This window comes from Sorex fumeus, unplaced genomic scaffold, assembly GCF_029834395.1.
Source record: "Sorex fumeus unplaced genomic scaffold, SorFum_2.1 ptg000067l, whole genome shotgun sequence".
Taxonomy (NCBI): Eukaryota; Metazoa; Chordata; class Mammalia; order Eulipotyphla; family Soricidae; genus Sorex; species Sorex fumeus.
Window position 1 is genome coordinate 5,341,045 of NW_026606124.1, and position 21,621 is coordinate 5,362,665.

The window sequence follows — 21,621 nt, forward strand, 5'->3', positions numbered from 1 at the left end:
AAGGACAAACGCCTAATTTACTATGCAGACCAAAAATATAGTACAAGAAAATGTAGCAAAATTAAAGACAGTCACAATAGTATTTGTTTTCAGATTAAATAAATATTTCCATTTACACAAGTGTAACTTTCTATTAAAGCACTAACTGACTATTCTTCGGAAGCAGTTTTCTTAAAAAGTAGCAAGTGAAATTTTGCCTGTCCATCATGATTTTAGGAACAACTAGACACTTTTAAATTTAGAGTGAAAAAAAATAGAGTGAGCAGGCTTCATATAATTATTACACAAAAGGGGAAAAAGTTCTTAGCAGATGTTAAAGTTATCCTTTGCATTTGTAGAGATCTTTACAGTCTGCAAAGTACTTACATTGAAAGTCTCTTTTTAGTGATTTTTAGATATCATCAAGGTAAACTTTTTTTTTCAGCGAAACACCATGTGGTACAGTTGTTGACCTTACAAGTTTTTGTACTTGAGTTTTGGTCATACAATGATCGAGCACCCAGCCCTCCACCAGTGCCCATTCTCCACCACCAATGGTCCCAGTAACCTTCCCACCCCTCCCATACCCCCATCCCATCCTGCCTCTGTGGCAGGGCATTCCCTTTTGTTCTTTCTCTCGTTTTGGATTCTAAGATTTGCAAGAGAGGCATTGAGTGGAGGTAAACTTTCTTACTATACCCATCTAATTTTTAATTTTTTCATTTGAAACACGGTGATATTGTCAATAGGAGGGTTTAATGTTCAATGTTCCAACACCTTGCCCTCCACCAGTGTCAGCTTTCTTCCACCATTGGTCAGGTCCCATCACACCCTAAACCTCATCTAAAAATGGGTAAAGTTTCTGAGAAATAGAAACAGAAACATTATTTGCTCATTAAACATAGGTTTGAAGAAAAAGAATTAGATTATATTAGAAGATTAGAAGAAAGGATTAAAATGTGTCTTAAAAAGGGCCAAGATGAACAACCACACAAAGATATTTATTTTCCCCTTTTCAAAATTCCATTCAAATGACAGAAAAGACACACGGGTGGTTGAGATCAGGAATGTGACTCAGTGGTAAAGCACCTGCCCTGTATGTGCAAAGCCAAGTTTAGAGCTCCATCTCCTCACATTCATCAATGTCATCCTGAAGGCACTACCGCTGTATGCTATGGAACTGTCCCATGAATATGGGGTCTCCAGAGCACTGCAATCAACCATGTGTGAAACCCAACATCACAAGAGTGACAAGAATAACACCGGTAAGGGGGCAAACAAAGGCATGCTACAACAGCCATCAAATAAGAAAGGATACCATCAGCAGATGCAAATGTATTTTGGGAGTTTCTTGATATTAGAAAGTCTATGCTGGCAAGAAACAGGAACAGAGGAAATCACCAAAATGACCACTGGAAGGAAAATTTAACACGTGCATGAAGCAGGAGGGACTATAGAGTGAAGGTCATAACATCAAGGACAATATTCTTCCAAGAACAGTGACACCATCCCCTGTTTCCCCTCCAGGCCAAAAGAGCAGTCAGGGAGAGCTTATAACTTCGACTCTCAAATACTGAGAGAGGAAGCAGATGAACATTAGGGGAGGGTAGGAGAACCAAACACTCAATATACTACCTTGATTGGATACAGAAAAAGTTCCTGTACCTACTTATCAGAAAAAAAATGCTTCTCAAGCACACTTGGAACATTCGTAAAGAATGACCACATATTAGGCCAGAAAGGAAATTAAACAAATTTCAAAAAAATCAACACCGTTGATGCACCAATATTCTCTGACCACAATATAATCATGTTAGAAATAAACATTTGAAAAATGTTACAAAAGAATGCATGGCCAAAGGCACTATCATAACAAAAAGTTACCAAAACGCTTAAAGTAAATAATAAAAACACTACATATTAAAACTAAAGGGAGGCAGCAGAAATGGTATTTCAAGATAAATCACCATCTCTGATATTGATATTAGATATTTATATCAGATTTGATGTAAAAAATCAAAGAAGTACACAGGCAAAGTTAAAGTTATTAAGTATGAAGGGGAAAAAATCCAATGAATAAACTCTAGAAGATAGAAGGAAAAAGAAAAGCAGAACTGAAAAAAGAGCAAAACTTCAATGACAAGAATCAACAAAGTCAATGGCTGATGTTTCATACAGACTTAAACAATTGAAAGATGTGGCTGAAAATGATCACTAAAGTAGAAGTTGGAAAAACAATGTGAGGAGAGGAGAGATGAGATGTATAGCATCCTTGATGTACTCTCAATATTGTCAACCAAGAAGAGAGATACACTGAACATATTTATGTTAAAGAACTGGCAAATTTAGGTGAAATGGATAAATTCCTACACATATATAACTTTCAGACATTATACAAGAAGGAAGGGCCTTACTTTTTTCTACAACAATTAGAATTGAATCAGTGGTTAAAAATCTCCCCTTTAGGAGGCTGATGGTTCAGTGAGATAGAGCACATGCAGGAGAGAATTCCCAGTACTATATGCCCTTTAAGCACTGTAGAGGAGCAGTCCATAAAACCAGGCTGGGTCAGGAGAAGTCTCCAAGTAATGTTCACTGGGTGGGGCCTAGAAACCAAAATAGGAAAAATAATTCCCATAAAGAACTAAAACAATTCAGTTAGACTTTTTTTTTTCAGATGAATTTCTAGGAACATATTAGAAAAAATTTAAAGAAAAAATTTCAGAAATTAGATTGAAAAGTAACATAATCTTCTTTATGGTAGATATAGTAATATAATCTACTTTATAGATTAGGACACTGTAATTTCTCACTTAAAGTCAAGAAAGTATCCGAAATCATGACAAATGAACGAATACATAGCAAAGCACTTCTTAAATAGTCTTTCTTTCTTCTTCATTTTATTTATTTCCTTTTTTTTTTGGAGGGGTGGGGGTATGGGCTACACCTGACAGTGCTCAAACCTTATAACTGACTCTGCAGTCAAGGATCTCTCCTGGTGGGATTTGGGTGATCATAGGGGATGCTGGGGACCATACGTGGGTTGGCATGGAAGGCAAGCAGGAGTCCAATTCACTGCCCTATCTCTCTAGCCCAAATAATGTTTCTCTCAACATCAGCTGAGATTTTTTTCATTTGTAATTAAATGACATAGCAGCGGGTAGGGCGTTTGCCTTGCACGCAGCCAACATGGCTAACCCAAGTTCGATTCCTCCGCCCCTCTCGGAGAGCCTGGCAAGCTACCAAGAGTATCTCGCCCGCATGGCAAAGCCTGGCAAGCCACCCGTGAGGTATTTGATATGCCAAACACAGTAACAACAAAGTCTCACACTGGAGGTGTTACTGGGCCTGCTCGAGAAAATCGATGAACAACGGGAGGACAGTGACAGTGACACAATGAAATGCTGTTATTCAAAGATCTGCTTACTTCTAAAATGAATCTAGAAGACTGGTATAAATAAAGAAGAGTTTAGAGGCTGTTCTTGAATATAGATTTATTTTCTTGGTCACCAGGGTTTTGGGTGAGGAAAAACATGGGGAATTAATGTATTTCATTTGTTTGTTTTTGTTTTATGATGCTAGGGATCAAATCCAGGCCACATGCATATAAGGCATGTCCTCCATCACTGAACTATATTCATGGCCCATAGGTTTTCAAAACTTCTCTAAACAAAATAGTCACATGTAGACTAAATAAAAATGGAAATATATTATAGCCTAATTGAATTTAACCTGAGAATGCAAGGACATACATTACACAATCTATGTCTATGACATCACATTTTCAAAATAAAGGAAGAAAACCAAATCACTGTCCTTTAAATAAAAACAATGAACTAGAAATATTTCAGTAACTGATTATAATTAAAAATAAATCTCTTGGGCCAGGGATAAAACTCAAATGGTTTAAGTGCATATCTTGCATGCATGAGACCCAAGTTTGAGAACCAGTACAATCTGGCTCCCAAAGCACTGCCAGATGTGTCCCTTGTCTCCCCCCAGCACCACAAGGTCCAAGCAACTCCACATCACTAGCCCTAACACGGAAACAACTGGGCCACACTTCTGGGCCCTGAGCACAGCTAGGGAGACTGCCACCCACACCAATCAAGCAAACAAGGAATCAAAGCATTGTTTAGTAGGTTACACCTAGAAGAGGATTTTTTTTATCAGTCTGATAAAATGTATAGCCAAACACAACTTTATTTTTACAGTTAAAATGTTACAATTGTTCCCTTTAAATTAAGAAGAAACTAGCACTGCTTCTATTCAACAGTCTTCTGGGGGTTCTTGTAAAAGGCCAGAGCTATAATAATAAAAAGAAATAAAAGTGAAAGAACTGGAAGAGGAAAACCCAAAGTAATGATGATTCACGGCATGATTAGGTACTGAGTAATAACAAAAATTACGAGTTTATTTAAATTAATAAGCATCCAATAAATTGGATATAGATCATTTGTGTTTTTGAGCACTTGCAGCAAACAAAACTTTCATTAAAATTGACTTATAGTAAAAGTATAACAGGGCATCTAGGAATAAACTAAAGTTCTGTGAGACCTTTATGTCAAAAACTATAAAACTTTATTAGAAAACTTCAAAGAAGACCTAAGTAATATGAAGCTTGTACTATGTTCATAGATAGATGTTCAATATAGGAACAATACTAGTGCCCTCATATTGATCTGCAGATTAGTAAATTGAGGCAAATATTCATTAAGATTTTTTCATAGAAAACTGTTAATTTAATTTCAAATTTCTGAAAGACAAACAAATGTCTAAGAATAACTAAAACAACCCAAAAAATAAGGCAAATAGACTTCAATAAGAGGTCCTGAAAGAACTAGCTATCAATATGGGGAAAAAAAAACTGATGTCTCTTATTCACACTCTACAGAAAAATCTATTCTAAGTGTACTTGAGATGTAAATGTGAAGGCAAAACTTTGATAATTATAGAAAAGAACATTGGACAATATCTTTATGACAAGCTGGAGCAACAGCACAGTGGGTAGGCACTTGCCTTGCAAGCAGCCGACCTGGGCTGACCCCGGTTCAGTTCTTCCGCCCCTCTTGAAGAGCCCAGCAAGCTACCGAGAGTATCTCACCTGCATGGCAAAGCCTGGCAAGCTTACCGTGAAGTATTCAATATGCCAAAAACAGTAACAAGTCTCACAATGGAAATGTTACTGGTACCCACTCAAGCAAATCGATGAACAACAGGAGGACAGTGCTAAAGACAGTGCCATCTTTATGACCTTGGGATCAATCACTTCTTTAAAATGTTGTAGAGTTAGCAATCTAGAGACAGTATATGGGTTAAGGTATTTGCCTGCTATGAGGCTGCCCTTAGTTCAATTCTCAGTACCAAATATGGTCCCCCAAGCATTGCCAGAAGTGACCCCTGAGCACAGAGACAGAAGTAAGCTCTGTGCACCGTTAAGTGCAGAAACCTCCCTACCCCAAAGAGGTAGAGTTAACATAAAGAAGTGAAATTGAACAATACAAATACACTAAAACTAAGGACTTTCATTAAACAAAATACACTATAAAATTTGAAATATAAACTCAAAACTGGAGTAAATATACATTGAATAGCAAGAAACACATTCATGTTCAAAGCATATAAAGCACTCCTAAATAAGTAGTAAAAAATTCTATTAAAAAATAGGACATAGAAAGGAGCAAGCATTTCTTTTTTAGTGGTATCTGGATGAGACGCAGGACTTTATGCAGGCAAGGCAAGTGGTCTCTAACGCTGAGCTACATCCCTGACTCAAAGGAAATGAAGCACAAAAGGCCTATATTATACTATGACAACAGTTCAGAGACATATCAGTAACATCACTCATAATATTTTTATACCAGCACACTGGCAAAAATTAATCTGCCTGAAGATTTCACATATTGGTAAGGATCTATAGATCTATATTGCTGGTGGTTGTAAAAATTGATATAATCACTTTAAAATTCAATCTGACATATCTTGTAGGGTTAAACAAGAACATATGCTATGATCCAGTGACTTAATTTTTAAAGGAATCCTTCCACATTTATGTGAAGTGATTTGTTCCAAAATGTTTATAGCAGCGTTATTTATAATAGAAATAACTAACAAACCTGGAAAGAATACAAAGATCTATTAGCATGAATGAAGATGGTATGTTAACAGAAAAATACCATAGAACAGTGAAAATAAATGCATTACTGTGACAATAATTATTAAATTGAATAAAGAAATCAAACTGGCTAAACCATTTTTACATAACTCAAAACGAAACAAAAGTAAATTCAGTGTTTGTTTTTAAAAAGACTGTTTAACTTGTCCTTCACGCCTTACTGAGGTCATGAGTTGCCCCCCACAAGCGGCTCTCCCACATGGCCATGGCTCCAGAGGCAAGAGGACATAATCCAGAACCCGGCAGCTTGAGGCAGAAAAGTGAATGGACTATGCATTAAACTACAGTGCCATGCCTCTCCTGGAGGGAAAGGGTGTCTCCCCCTTCCGCCTTCCCTTCCTCCCCCCCTGCAGCAAGGTGACCGCCACCTCAGAGCTTATTGGAAAACCAAGGTATGAGCGGTGGTGACGGGGCAACTGCAGCCTCATGGGAAGGGGGGCGGTACCGACTGGTCCTTCATGCCATACCGAGTTCAAGAGTTGCCCCCCCCCAGCAGCGGCTCTCCAGCATGGCCATGGCTCCAGAGGCACAGAAACCAATCTTGTAATTATCTGGCTCTTGGCAGAAATCCCTCCAGACTTAATTAGTAAAATATAAGAAATCCAAAATCATTTGGTTCTCATAACCAGCTATAGAAAACAAATTATTTCGCAATGCCTTTTCAGCAGTTCTGATTGTTGGGCAGAAACTTTCAACAATAATGGTGCATTTTTTGTCGAAATCAGCCCTGTGTGATAGCACAGCGGTAGGGCGTTCGCCTTACAAGCGGCCAACATGGCCGACCCGAGTTCGATTCCTCTGCCCCTCTCAGAGAGACCGGCAAGCTACCGAGAGTATTCGATATGCCAAACACAGTAACAACAAAGTCTCCAATGGAGACGTTACTGGGCCCGCTCGAGCAAATTGACGATCAACGGGAGGGCCTTTACCTTTACCTTTACCTTTCTGTCGAAATAATGAATGCAATCAAAGTAGAGAGAGAGAGTTAAGTAGAAATCATCTGCCTCACAGGTATTGGGAGGGGTGGGAGAGGGGTATATTGGGGTTCTTGGTGGTGAAAAATAAGTACTGGCGAAGGGAAAGGTGTTTGATCATTGTATGACGAGACTTAAACCTGAAAGCTTTGTAACTTTTCCCACAGTGATTCAATAAATAAATATAACAAAAAAAAAAGACTTTTTAAAAAAAAATAACACACTCACAAATCATGCAGAAATGAATAGAGTTCTCAAAACAGACTCGAACACTCTGCTTTACAAAGTTCTGCTTACAAGGTTGGCCCTGGGATGGCGTCTGGGAATCAGGACTTTGGGGAGATTCCCAGCATTGCTAGAACTGGTAAAGTAGTTCCCTTGCCTGAACTGTCCAGGCATTTTGGTGCATGTGGACACCAATTTCCTTTCTGGGAGTCTGTCATGCTGGCACCTGGCTGGGAGAGGATGCCTGTGTGTTCACCCCCAAGGAAAACCCTAGCTGCTGAGTCTAGCAAACTTCCCTGGCTGGCAGCACTTCATATGGAATGTCACAACTGATTGCCAGGGGAATTAAGCATGTCTTGTGTGACTCCACTGGGAAGAAAGCTGTGGATGCTTCCTCCTGGTTTCCTACAGATTTCACCTCAAGTACCTTTTGCTCTGTTGATTTTTGTTTGATTTTGTCTTTTCACATCATAAATCATAACTGTGAGTGCAACTTGGCACTGAATTTGAGTCATTGAGAATCACTGAACCTGAAGTTTTTCTGAAAGAGCCACAACATACAGTCCTTCAATTCTCAAATTCAATGAAGTATCTCTCTGTGTGTGTGTGTGTATGTGTGTGTGTGTGTGTGTGTGTGTGTGTGTGTGTGTGTGTGTGTGCGCTGCCAGGATCCTCATGCATGAGAGGCATCCAGTCTTCCAATGAGTCACACTTAGGCCCCTAAGCCATCATTTCTCAGGGAGATTTTATTGCTCCCTTGACTCTGTCTTTTAATCAAAGAGTTCTTATTACATGAGCATTAACTGTTTGCTCTGTGTCCCTTTTAAAGTTTGTGCTCATCCAAAATGGCATATGTCAAAAAGACTGGAAACAGCCAGTGTGCTGGTGATGAGAAAAAAAGGAACCCGATTTACTGTTGGTCAAATGTCATCTAGTTCTGACTCTGGAAAACAGAATGGAGATTCCCTATTTAAGACCCAGAAATTCCACTTCTACCTCATAAAACACAAACACATTTACTTGAAAAAGTAAATCACACCTATTTACATTGCAGCACTTATTGTTATTGTAATACCTGATTTTTTTGTACTAAAAAAAAAGGGATGGAGCGAAAAAAGGGTAGGGCACCTGCCTTGCAAGCGACTGACCCAGGTTCGATTCCTCTGCCCCTCTCGAAGAACCCAGCAAGCTACCAAGAGTATCTCGCCTACACAGAAAAGCCTGGCAAGCTACCCGTGACATGTTCAAAATGCCAAAAACAGTAACAACAAGTCTCACAATTTGCTGTGATACATTACTGGTGCCCGCTCAAGCAAATTGATGAACAATGGGAGGACAGTGACAGTGACAGTGAAAAAAAAAGAGGGCATAAAGATTATGTCGTGGTACTACATGGAAAGTATCATGCTAAGTGAAATGAGTCAGAAAGAGAGGGACAGACATAGAAAGATTGCATTCATCTGGGGAACATTAAGTAACAAAATAGGAGACTAACACCCAAGAATGACCAAGATAAGTACCAGGAGGTTTACTCCATGGCTTGGAGGCCAGCCACACATGCTAGGGGAAAAGACAGCTCAGATAGAGAAGGGAGCACCAAATAAAGGGTGTTGGGAGGATACTCCCAGGATGGGAGATGCATGCTGAGAGTAGACTACAGACAGAACATGATTGCCACGCAATGTCTCTTTTGCAAACCACAGTACTCAAAAGGAGAGAGATAACAAAAGGGAATGCCCTGCCACAGAGGCAGGGTGGGATGGGAGGATGGGGGGCGGGAGGGAAACTGGGATCAGTGGTGGTGGAGAATGGGCACTGGTGGAGGGATGGGTATTCGATCACTGAATAACTGAAACCCAAGCACAAAAATTTGTAAGTCTACAACTGTACCTCATGGTGTTTCACTAACAAAAATTTAAAAATAAAGATTATGTGATGAGATACAGAGGTATCTGCTAGAGAGAGCCGAGATATATTTGCACAAAGTTACCTTTCAAACTCATTGTACTGGAATTGGCTTTTCTTACCTGATGTAGACAGGTGGTAAATGATTCAATACATGTGGAGCCCTCCATGCTTTTTGTACAGATACAATGTCCCTTCCAAGAGACGGTTCAGCCACTATAGAAGCCTTATTATGAAAAATGGCACATTGAACAGACATTCTAGGTACTCAGAGTAGATCTCTATAGCCTGGTATTAGACACGGGAAAGCTGGCTCAAGGTTTTACAAATTTACCTTTTTATTTAGCAATGGAAACCTTATTCAAAAGCCATACTTTTTTTTTAAAAGGTGCTATTCTTTTCTCTTGTACAATCTCAGATTGTGAACAATCAACATAATCGGATTCCAAATTATGTTTATCACCACAAAAAGAACCCTCTCCCCAATGTGCTTGAGGCCCCTGGCTCTTACCCCCGTTACCTCTGCTCCATATTTTATTACCCCAACTTCAGTTGTTCCTTTCCTTCCCTGTTCTTATTTCTATTATCTAGTATAAAGGGTAATTGGGTATTGGTGGTGCAGAGGTATAGGTAAAGGTAAGGTAAAGGCCCTCCCGTTGATCGTCGATTTGCTCGAGCGGGCCCAGTAACGTCTCCATTGGAGACTTTGTTGTTACTGTGTCTGGCATATCGAATACTCTTGGTAGCTTGCCGGGTATAGTGTATGTATATACCTAAACTAGAGAGTCAACATTACTGGAAGCATGGAATCCAAACTACAACAGCCAAACTTAAAAATGTGTCTATCGAGAAGGCAGGCAGGTGGCGGAGGGTGGGGGAGAAACTGGGGACACTAATGGAGAAAAGTCAACACAGGTGGTGAGATTGGTGTTGGAACATTGTACACCTAAAACCCAACTATAAATAACAGTGTAAACAATGGTGCCTTAATATTTAATTTTAAAAAGGAACCCTGGGTCGGAGGAGTAGTAAGGCTGGGAGGTCCCTGCCTTTGCACTGTGTACCCAGGTTTTATTCCCAGCTCTCCATATGGTCTCCTGAGCCCAACAGGAGTGGGCTGAGCACAGAGCCAGGAGTAAGGCCTGAGCACAGTCAGATGGGACCCCCTAAGAAATAAAATAAAAATAAGATAAAGAAACCCTATGTGCTTTGATTATCAAGATATTTATTACATTTTTTATAGGTTTAGCCAAATCATTTCATCAAAATTAGGCAGGTTTTTGACCCACTTCTAGGAATTTATCTCACCACAAGGTATGAACTTACATAGGTTTCTGGTGCCTTTCCCTACATTTTCCTTATTTGACTTATCTGAGAAGGTCAAAGCAAGTTTGGGGGAAAATGCACCCCCCCCCCCCCACACACACATATACAAACAAGTGTATGCACGCACACACACAGACACATTCTGCTGCACCTTACAAAGGAACTGAATCTTGGTATACCTGCCACGCTGGCAAACACACCAAAGGCAGGCCTAACGTGACCAACCTTGGTAGTTTTCAAAGAGGTGTAAGCCCATTTGTACAAAGAATACCACCACTAGCTTCCTTTTTAACAAGGGCAAAATCATTCTGGGAATCTCAGGGTTGTTAATGTAATGCTCTTGCAATTAGAAAATGAAGCGAGCACTGTCCTTCTGTGTCTTCCCCCAAACTCACGCAGCACATCTCACTGGGTTGTTGCAATGCCAACAATAGGATGGCAAATCAGGCTGGCACTGAAGCATGCCCTGCCTGCCACCTTTGAGCCAGCCTCCGCCTCTACAGGGACTTCAGACCCTACAAAACTGACTCTGTTAGTGTTGCCTGGACTCTGCTGCCTGGCTCCGAAGCCAGAACACTGCCAACTAAGTGCCACTCGGTACACATGCTTCCTTCCCCTTTCTTCCTTTTCCTCCTCTGTTCTAATGAACATCCAAAGGGAAGATAATCAAAACCTGTAAGAAACCCAGCGGAGAGAAAGTCTTGGTAACTAGGGGACGACGCCACATGTTTATGGATGAATTTTGTAAGTAACATGGTGACAAACAAGAAAGAAAAAAGAAAGAAAGAAAGAAAGAAAGAAAGAAAGAAAGAAAGAAGACGCTCTTGTAATAAATGCCACATTCTTCAAAACCCTATATACATTGCATTCTTCTCAAGAAGAAAAGGTGAGTCACTCTCATTGGCTTTCTTTCCTCATCATTCATTCCCAACCAGGGTAGAAAACTCCCAAGAGCACAAGTTCCTAGGTGCAGAGGCGTTATGCAGCCAGGGTCTACTGTGACACATGCAACATGCACACCCAGGCTCCTGTGTACACGCACAAGCACACATGCACATGCACACACAGGGAAGGGAGGGGAACCAAGAAAGAAGAGAGAAAAGGCACCCGGTGGCTTTATTCACACAGCAGAGAGGAACAGTGCAGAAAAGCTGGACCTCTGGGCCTGCAGGTTGGGACTCGGGACTGGTTCACACACACGCTTGCACTCATGAGACAGGACTGCTTCTCCTGTTTACTTCCAGCACTGTCAGAACTGCATCAAGATTAGGGTGTTATCCCCTTTTATTTCTCTTCTGCATTGAGACAGGGCTGCCCTCCAACCCCAATCTTCTCCCCCTCTGCCCCCTGCCCCCACGACACAGCAGCCACCAAACGCCTTCCAGGCAGACCAGCCTTGCCCCAGGAGCCAGATGTGTGCCTGCCCTGCTCCCTGGAACCAGTTCTTCGCCTTGCTGTTAATAAGAGTAATTGGCACGCCACTGAGGGGCCACTGCGGCGCTGTGATATGTGCTGCTTGGGGGTCTCCCCAGACCATATGCACAGGCGGCAGTGATAGAAATATTTTCCATATGAGCTCCCCTCTCCTGCGCTGAAGCGCTCCAGGCTGCACTGGGCTGGCCCATTTGTCATTTGCACCGCACAGTAAAAAGTCAACGGGGAAGTTGTGAACTTCAACTACAACTAGAGGGCAATGGTCTGCTTTCAGCTCCCAGCATCCCTACCCATTTAGCTCCTTCAGTTCCCGTTCAAGACCTTCATCTCCCCCCCCCCTCCCCACACACACACACTCACCCATCCACCACCACCACCACACACACACCCCACAGGCCCAGAAAATTTCTGCAGGACAGAGAACATGGGTCAGCAATAGGCTGAAAAATCGAAACCAAATGGCCCACTGCCCACTCTGAGCCATATGTCTGTGGCAAAAACAGCAAGCAGCCTGCTGTGGCCATGGCCAGCCCTGCAGTGGGGGGACCTGGGGCAAGCTCACTTCCACTCTCTTTAGAAAAGGGAAAGTAATTACATTAGGGCTTTCAGAGCCTGTTCCTCTGACAATGCAAACAAAAGGCAGAGAGCTCTGAAGTGGCCCTGTGGCCTTTTTAGGAGATACACTTTTCATTTGGCTTAACAAGGGAGAAGATGGATTTAGGGAAAAGGCTCTCCTTTCATTACCCAGGCATCTGTCTGAGCATTTTCACGGGAATGGGGAATAAAGAGTGGATGAGGTACAGTTGCTGCAGGCTTATTGAAAGGTGAAGGTAGAGATGCCTAAGTGCATCCCTGGCTCTGAGAGGCATCTGCAATGTGCAACAAATGTGCAAAAAACACCCAGCAAACACGTGAGCCCCAATAGGAAGCAATCATTTTGAGGGCTTTACATATGCCTCTCTTCAGAGGTGGATGTGGACACACTCTTAGCCATTTCTTCTCTCCTCAAACCTATGCTAGAAAGTTCAGCACAACTTTCCCAAACACATCAACTCCATAAAGGAGAAAAATGTGATGCCAAACCAGTAAAGCAAAGCAATTCTTCTACCGCCCCTACACCCTCTGCAACACGGGAGAAAACAATCTCAAAAGGTAAGTTCTGCTCTCTGAATCTGCTCGCCACATTGGTTTCCACTCCCTCCAAAGGTACAGGAAACAGCATGCAGGAATGTGTCACCGAGACCCCCGTAATTCTCCCATGTGGCAACTGTTCCAACAGCCTCAAAAGGAGCTGTTAGAAATGACAGACTTCTCTGAGAAGAAAAGACAACAGTCCTCTAAGAAAAGGCAAAACCAGGCTACAAAGGCAGTCGGGTGCATTATTCCTTGCCACCCTAAAAGCCCATTCCCTCATCCCTCTAGGTAGACCAAAGGAGAAATAGAACGCCGGCAAAAATACAATTTCTGACAAGAGATTTTATTTGGCTTACCTCTCCCCCAGGTCTCGCTGGCAGTGCTATTTGAACGTAGAGCAATGCTAATATCAGGTAGCTGACAAACATTATTACCCCAAGTTAGAACTGCCCTAGAGGAGCGCTCCGTCTGCCAAGTGCTAACAGCTAGCAGATGCACGTGTGTCTTGGGGTTCCAGCCTGGAGTTCTGCTAGCACCGCACAGCCTTCCCTCACTGTCCTCCCCGGAGCTCCGAGCTCAGCCTCTGCTCCGAAGAAAACTGGTAAGCTGATCTCTTCATGGAATAACTTCTCCCGGCTGGGGGAGGGGACAGGAGCCAGCTGGGCGCTGGGGCTTTGGGGGGGGGGGGTGTTGCGGCGGGTGGGGGGGGCTGCCTTTAACAGAAAGCAGAAAGGGGAGGGAGGGAAATGATCAATGTGGAGTTCTGCATCTGGCCTCATTCATGAAAAGGGCTCCAAGGTAAGCACTCCCCAGGCACGGAGATGGCTCCTGCTTCAGCAGCCTAGGGAGGCTAGAGGTAGGGGGACTGTGGCAGGATGAGCATCTCACTGGGAGCTGGGAGACCTGGGACCTGCCTTCACCAGGAGCTGCTGCTGCCAGGCTGTGTGTACCTGGATGCCTCGTCCACCCTTTCTGTATCTCCGCTGGTTTTTTCACTGCTATAATCAAGGGTTCTGGGGATGAACTCTGAGTTCACTGCTGACTTGCAGAAATTAAGCCCTGAACAGCCTGCAAGGGAAGGGAGCTGTGTGTTTATGCATTGATCATTGGAACATGAGGGAATGGGAACTGGGAAACAGTGACAGTAGCAGCAAAGAACAGGGGTTAGTGCACCAGAGTGCAGGAGGACTTGAAAGAGAAACCTCAGGGTAACCATCAGAGCAGGGAGGAGGGGAGTGGGTTGGGGAAGTTGGTTTTACTAAAGCAAACAGACCACCTAAGACCTGGTCTGCTCGTGCTGGGATAGAAACGGGAGGGCTCAGCGATGGAAACAGCTTGGGAAGCCAACAGGTACCTTGAATGACATGGTGTGGGCAGTGTGCACCCCTGTAATGCCCCCTTCCAAATCCATCTACAAAAATACCATCACAGGCTTCAGAAAGCAAATGAGCAAACACATGAAGAGCCTCAAGTTGCTGATATCTCCAACGTTAATTTAATTTTTAAAATTTTTATTTATTTATTTATTTTTGCTTTTTGGGTCACACCGGCGATGCACAGGAGTTATTCCTGGCTCCGCACTCAGGAGTTACTCCTGGTGGTGCTCAGGGGACCATATGGGATGCTGGGAATCGAACCTGGGTCGGCTGCGTGCAAGGCAAATGCCCTACCCGCTGTGCTATCTCTCCAGCCCCACCAACATTACTTTTAAAGCAAACTGCAGTGTCAGAATGTTTAGCTTGACCAGACACAGGACAATTTAACAGAGGGAATAGGATATGTGGGGAGAGTTGGTGGAGGGTGATATAATTCCCCTTTTGAGGACTGTAAGAGACAGAAGCTACATAAAGTTAGAGGAAAAAGGGAAGGAAGGAAGGAAAGAAGAAAGGAAGGGAGAAATGAAGGAAGGAAGGAAGGAAGGAAGGAAGGGAGGGAAGGAGGGAGGGAGGGAGGGAGGAAAGAAGGGGGAGGGAGGGAGGGAGGGATGGAGGGAGGGAGGGAGGGAGGGAGGGAGGGAGGATGGCAGGAAGGACAGAGGGAGGGAGGAAGGGAGGAAGGAAACTCTTCTTTCCTAGTCTTCTCTCCTGATCTTCCTTCTCATTCATCATTATTATTGTTTAGCCTGGGACCTTGTTCCATTGGGTGACAATTACATCTACTCAATAACCACATCACAAATGCACAATTTCATCTACTCAATAACCATATCAGAAACACAACAGTTGTCCAAGAAAGCCAAGTCTAGCAGTTTTACTTAGAAAAGGTGTGAGAAATTTTGTAAAAGGTTCAATAGTAAATGTCTTGCGGACTATATTACTTCTGTGGCAGTGACTCAACCAGACTGTCATAGCACAAAAGCAACCAAAGACAGTACTTCTGGTAAGAGGTAGGGTGGTATTCCAATGAAGCTTTTTTTTTTAGAGAAAAGGGCAATGGGCCAGATCTGACTACAGTTTGCCAATGCCTAGTCTAGACACTTTGCAATCACCCTACAACCACTGCAGTCTGACTCTGGACCTTGTGCCCAACTATGATGTCTCTGAAAATGTCATAAAATAGAGAATATAAATGTTCAATGGTTATCTAATTTGACTTATCTTCAGCATTCTCTACACTATTCTGTATTTCTCCCTTAATAAAGCATTGTGGTAAACACAAATTTCTTACTACCTAACCAATTTTTTTTTTTTGCCACACTTGGAGTAATTCATGGCTCTGTGCTCAGGGATCATTTATGGTGGTGATAGGAGGAACCTACGGGGTGCCAGGGATCAAACCAGGTTGACATGTATGCACCTTATCAGCTGTACAATCTCCTTGAAACCATTCTGAGCATTTTTTCAAATGCAGAGTTTAGTGGTATTCGGTATATTCACAGTGTTGCACAAACACCACCAATATCCATCACTACACTTGTCATCATCCCAAACCAAACAACTGAACTCAGTAAACAGTGACTTCCCATTCCCTCCTGAGGCCAGTCTTCATTTTATCTGTCTCTGTCAATTTGCCTATTTTAGGCTCCTCATAAAAAATGGAATAGTACAATATTTATCCTTTTTTACTGGGCTTATTACAATTAACATGCTTTTAAGATTTGTCCATGATGTAACATGTGTTAGAAAATTTATTTATTTATTTATTTTACATTGAATAATATTCCAATATAAAGATAAACTCCATTTTGGTTATTCATTCATCTGTTGATGAATAAAAGGATCATTCCCGCCACTGACTTTTGTGATTAATGCAAATATAGATATGGGTGTACAAGTATTTGTTTCAGTTTCCAACTTCCCAATTTCTTTGGGCATAACCTAAAAAGTAGAATCACTGAATGATATGAAAACTCATGTTTCACTTTTTGAGGATGTGTCAAACTGTTTTCTTTTGTCAGTACCATGTAATGTTCCCACCAGCCATGGTACATTGCATGAAGAGTATAATTTTTCCGCCTCCTTGACAGTGCAAATCATTTTTCACTTCTTCAATAAAAACCATCTTCAGTGATGTGAAGTTCACGCCCTTTAAAAAAATCATGCTTTTGAAACACTATTCTCTGGTTTTCCTCTGCTTCCAACTAGCCAACATTCATGACACTCCAAGTCATGCATCGTCTAAGGACTTTACATATAGTATCTGGTCTACTCCCCTCAAACAGCCTGCAAAATTATTTGCCCATGTCATCCAAAGGGTTTAAGGAGTGATAGCACAGCGGCACAGTGGTGTTGTTTTGCTGTGCCAGGATCCCACACTATATTAGCTAAACTGTCCTCTAAGTCTTTTCTACTCTGTGACAATGTCTCAGCCTGTATTTTCATGATCTTGATGCTTCTGAGAAGTAGAAGCATCTGCAATTTGGGTGTAACTGATGTTTCTTCCACTGACCCTAGGGCTATTGATGTAGAGTCAGAGCACCATAAGGATGAAGTACCTTCTCACTGCATTTCTCAGGGGTACCCCATAGCAATGTGACATTACTGGGGATGTAAACCTTGCTCACCTGGTGTCCACTGCTAAGTCACTGTTTTTTCTTTCCCAGCCCCTATTCATTAGAAGTGAGTCAGTAAGTCCGTGGAATTAAGTTCCACTTCCTGGAAGGGGAGTATCAAAGAGTAATTGGACATATGTTGAAACCATCACTATAATTAATACATATTTGAAGGGAAATACTTTGAGGCTATGCAAATATCTGGTTTTTCAAAGCTCTGTCCACTGATTTTAATATTCATCATAGATCTTGCCTGCAGCAATTATTACCATATAGTGCTCTAATGTTTTCTTCTGGCTCCCTCATGCTTTCTCAATCTAGCCAGAATTCATCAGTATGGATGATTTGTCCCTCAAGCCCCATCCCCAACCCCCAATTATATAATTCACTCATTTATTTAGTCTTCCCATTTTGATGATCCTCTACTTACGGGTGAATCCAAATTCGTTCATGGGACCCTTCAAGGCTGTCTGCAATTGGCTCTCTGGCGTTTCAGCCTCCTCCTTCCTCTGTTCACACACACACACACACATGCACAGACACACACCTCTCAAGACAGCATGAAGCACAAGAAATAACCCCCAAGTGTCATGTGTCCTTATATAAGCCCCATGTATTCTTTAATATTAGCTACTCTTTCTCTGGACTGTCATTAGCTCCTGTGACTACTCTTTGCCTCTTTGAAAAGTACCTCATGGTATTTCACTAATAAAAATTTAAAAATAATAAAATAAAATAAAACAAGATCTCAGGGAAAAGAAAAAGAAAAGAAAAGCTCAGCTCCTCCATATGGCCCCACAATACCACTTCTGGGAATATATCCCGAGGATGCAAAAAGCACAGTAGAAATGACATCTGTACCTATATGCTCATTGCAGCACTGCTCACAATAGCCAAAATCTGGAAACAACCCAAGTGCCCTAGAACAGATGACTGGTTAAAGAAACTCTGGTACGTCGATACAATGGAATACTATGCAACAGTCAGGAGAGATGAAGTCATAAACCTTGCTTATAAATGGATAGACATGAAGAGTATCATGCTAAGTGAAATGAGTCAGAAAGAGAGGGGCAGACATAGAAGGACTGTGCTCATTTGTGAAGTATGAAACAATATAACATGAGGCTGACGTCTAAGGATAGTAGATACATGGGACAAGAAGATTGCTCCATAGCTGGAAGCCTGCCTCATGGGCAAGGAGAAGGCAGCTGGAATAGAGAAGGGATCATTAAGAAAAAGATGGCTGGAGGAATCAGTCGGGATGGGAGATGTGGGCAGAAAGTGGATAAATGACCAAACATGATAACCTCTCAGGGTCTGTATTGCAAACCATAATGCCCCAAAGTAGAGAGAGATTGTGGGGAATCATGTCTTCCATGGAGGCAGGGGGAGGATGGGAAAGGGGGGGTATACCGGGGATATTGGTGGTGGGGAATGTGCATTGGTGGAAGGATGGGTGTTTGATTATTGTGTGATTGTAACCCAAACATGAAAACTTGTTACTATCTCACAGTGATTCAATAAAATTAAAAAAAAAAGAAAAAAAAGAAAATTTCAGCTCCTATTGTTAACAAGCACCAAATATTGGAAACCACCTCTATGCCCATCAATAAAGACTAAAATATAATGTGCATGAAACCAGATACTATATAGCAGCAAAAGAGAGAGCAAGAAAGCAAGAAAGTGTGGATGACTACTGTGCTCTTTGTATCAATATTTTACACAGCCAGACACCATGCAAAAGTAAAGTTTTCCTTTGAAATGGTTTTTTATGGTATACTGCCTTTTCTGTGGCACATCGTTAATAAAAGTGGCTATAAATCTAAAAGAAGGAAGAAAGGAATAAATTTGCTTCCTATGAAATTATGTGGAACATAATTTCTAAGATATTTTAAGTGAAAAAAATTAGAAAATGCAACAGAATTTTTATCCTATTGTTTGCACATGGAGGTTTATAAATGTTTCTAAATGTAAGGAGTACCTGGGAAGAATGAGCTTCAGACTTCCAATAATGACAGCTTCAGAGAAGGAGAATTCAAGGCAGGGAAAAGTATTACTACAGAGCCACAGTCTAAACGTGGCTACTAAGCATCTGAAAGGCATATCTTCCAAGCTATAATGTGTTATAAGTGTAAACTAGACCCCACTTAATATGATTACAAGAATGTAATATATCTCGGAATGTAAAATATAAGAAAACACAATTTTTTCTGATTAGAACAACATCTGGGCTGGGGCAAAAGCGCAGCGGGTAAGGTGGTTGCCTTGCATGCGGCCGACCTGGGTTTGATTCTTCCACCTCTCTCGGAGAGCCCAGCAATGGGAAAGGATATTTACCCAATACCCATCTGATAAAGGGTTGATATCAAGTATTTACTCTTAAGGCCAAGAGTCTCCTAAACAACAGCATCGGCAGCTTTGAGGAATGGGCCACACTTGGGTCTTATTCTAGACTTACTGATTTGCAAATTTTGGGGGTGGGGGAGTTCATCAATCTGTGTGGCCACAGGCCGTGTGGAAGTCACTATTGTTTTCTGACACTGCAAATAAAGTTTAATGGGAGGCCGGAGAGATAGTACAGTAGGTGAAGTACTTGCCTTGCACAGGGCTGACCTAGGTTCAATTCCTGGCACCAAATGTGGTTCCCAATGTGGTTCCCCAAGCCCCACCAAGAATGATTCCTGAGTACGGTGCTGGGAGTAAGCCCTAAGCACCACTGGGTGTGGCTCAACCCCAAACTTCCTCCAGTTTGATGATACTATAATAGTTCTATTTCTAGTACCATGAAATCTAAGTACATAATGTGAAAGTATTATTTTTTTAAAAATTATTTTCTTAGAAAAATATGACTGTCAGATAAGAATGCACTGCTTGCACCCCTCCTCAAACTAAAACAGTGGCATAAACTACTAATATAGGAATAGATGCTCTTTCTATAACTAGACATGAAAAAGGATTTAGTATGCAATCAATGAGTCATTTCCAATCCTCAAGGAAAGGATGGAAAAGGATTTGGACTACGGCCAACATATGAGAAATAAAGTTATTTCCCTAATCTATACCATATGCCAAAAAAATGCAGGTAGATTTAATGTAAAATATGAATGTATGAAGGCAGTCAAAGAAAATAAATATTTTTATGTTCTTGGAGTGGGAAAGAATTTTTAAACATAGTGCAAACAAAGGCAGAGATCAGAAAAGATTCATATGTATTTTTAAAATTCTGTAAATAAAAAAAATGCTGTACATGAAATCAAAAGTCAAGACAGTGGGCAGGGTATTTGCCTTTACACCGCTGGCCCCATGTTTGATTTCAGGTGCCTCATCTAGTCCCCCAAGCTCACCTGAGTGAATGCTGACCACAGACCCTGGAGTAAGCCCTGAGCACAGACAGGTGTGGCCCCCAAACAAAACAAATAATATTTCACTTGTCTATTTACTCAAAGCATTTCTACCTGTCATGGGCTGGAATGTAGGGCTCGGTGAGCACAGATCCAATTTATATTTTTCGGTGCTGACCATCTGGTGCAGACAGCCAACATTAATGAAAGCCAACAGTACATTTCAACTTGCAATGTGGAAATGACTGTAAAGGAGAGCTGTGTGGGGGCTAGTTTCCTCAGAGAGATGGGCTCCTGTGAGAGCAAGGACAGCTTTCACAAGGCCCCGGAAAGTAAGCATATGTGAGCATGGCACCTGATTGGCTGCAGTCGAAGGGTGGGGACATAATGAAGATTTTGCCTTTTTTTTTTATCATTTTTTTTATTAGTGAAACACCACGAGGTACAGTTATAGACTTATAAATTTTTGTGCTTGGGTTTCAGTTATACAATGATCAAGTACCCATCCCTCCACCAGTGCCCATCCTCCCCCCCCCACGGGTCCTAGCATCCCTCTCACCCCCCATCCCCCCCATCCCACCCTGCCGCTGTGGCAGGGCATTCCCCCTTGTTCTCTATCTCTTCTTTTGGGTACTGTGTTTTGAAAGAGAGAGATTTTGCCTTTTTTCTAATGAGATTCTATCTTAAGAGAAGAGCTAGTAGTTTTATGATTGAATTTGCCCTTTGTGTAAAGGTTACTCTGTGGAAAAGGAGTGGAGAGAGGTAGGTGTGGAGGCTGAGGGACAGTTTTAGGGCTGTCATCCAGATGAAGAAGCTGAAACTAGGATGATGGATAGAAGCAAATTGCTTCAAATATAAGTTACATGATATAAAATGGATAAAGGCTCATGTCTATAAAATATTTTTAAAACCCACAAATTAGATAACGACAATTTTAATGGTGAATAGCAGGAAGCAAGGGTTATGAACATGGGAACTGCTAAGCATGCTAATGGTATACAGAAACACTGAAATCCTATCGGAGCATTTGGAGTTATATAATGATGGAATTTGGGATACTTGGATATTATATTAAGACAAAAGTAGACGGTATAGGGCTGGGATAACTTAATAGCTACAGGGAAAAGAATGAAGTAG

At 41.8% G+C, this 21,621-nt stretch overlaps 1 protein-coding gene and 1 non-coding gene across 2 annotated transcripts in view; one reads left to right on the top strand and one right to left on the bottom strand.

Moving 5' to 3' along the window:
- Window positions 1-21,621, bottom strand: part of THSD4 (thrombospondin type 1 domain containing 4) — a 624,572-nt gene that overhangs the window by 196,520 nt on the left and 406,431 nt on the right. The window lies entirely within an intron of this gene.
- LOC130036895 (small nucleolar RNA SNORA15) lies at window positions 18,827-18,965 on the top strand. Its single transcript, XR_008794467.1, has one exon. It is a non-coding gene; the product is annotated as a small nucleolar RNA SNORA15 (small nucleolar RNA).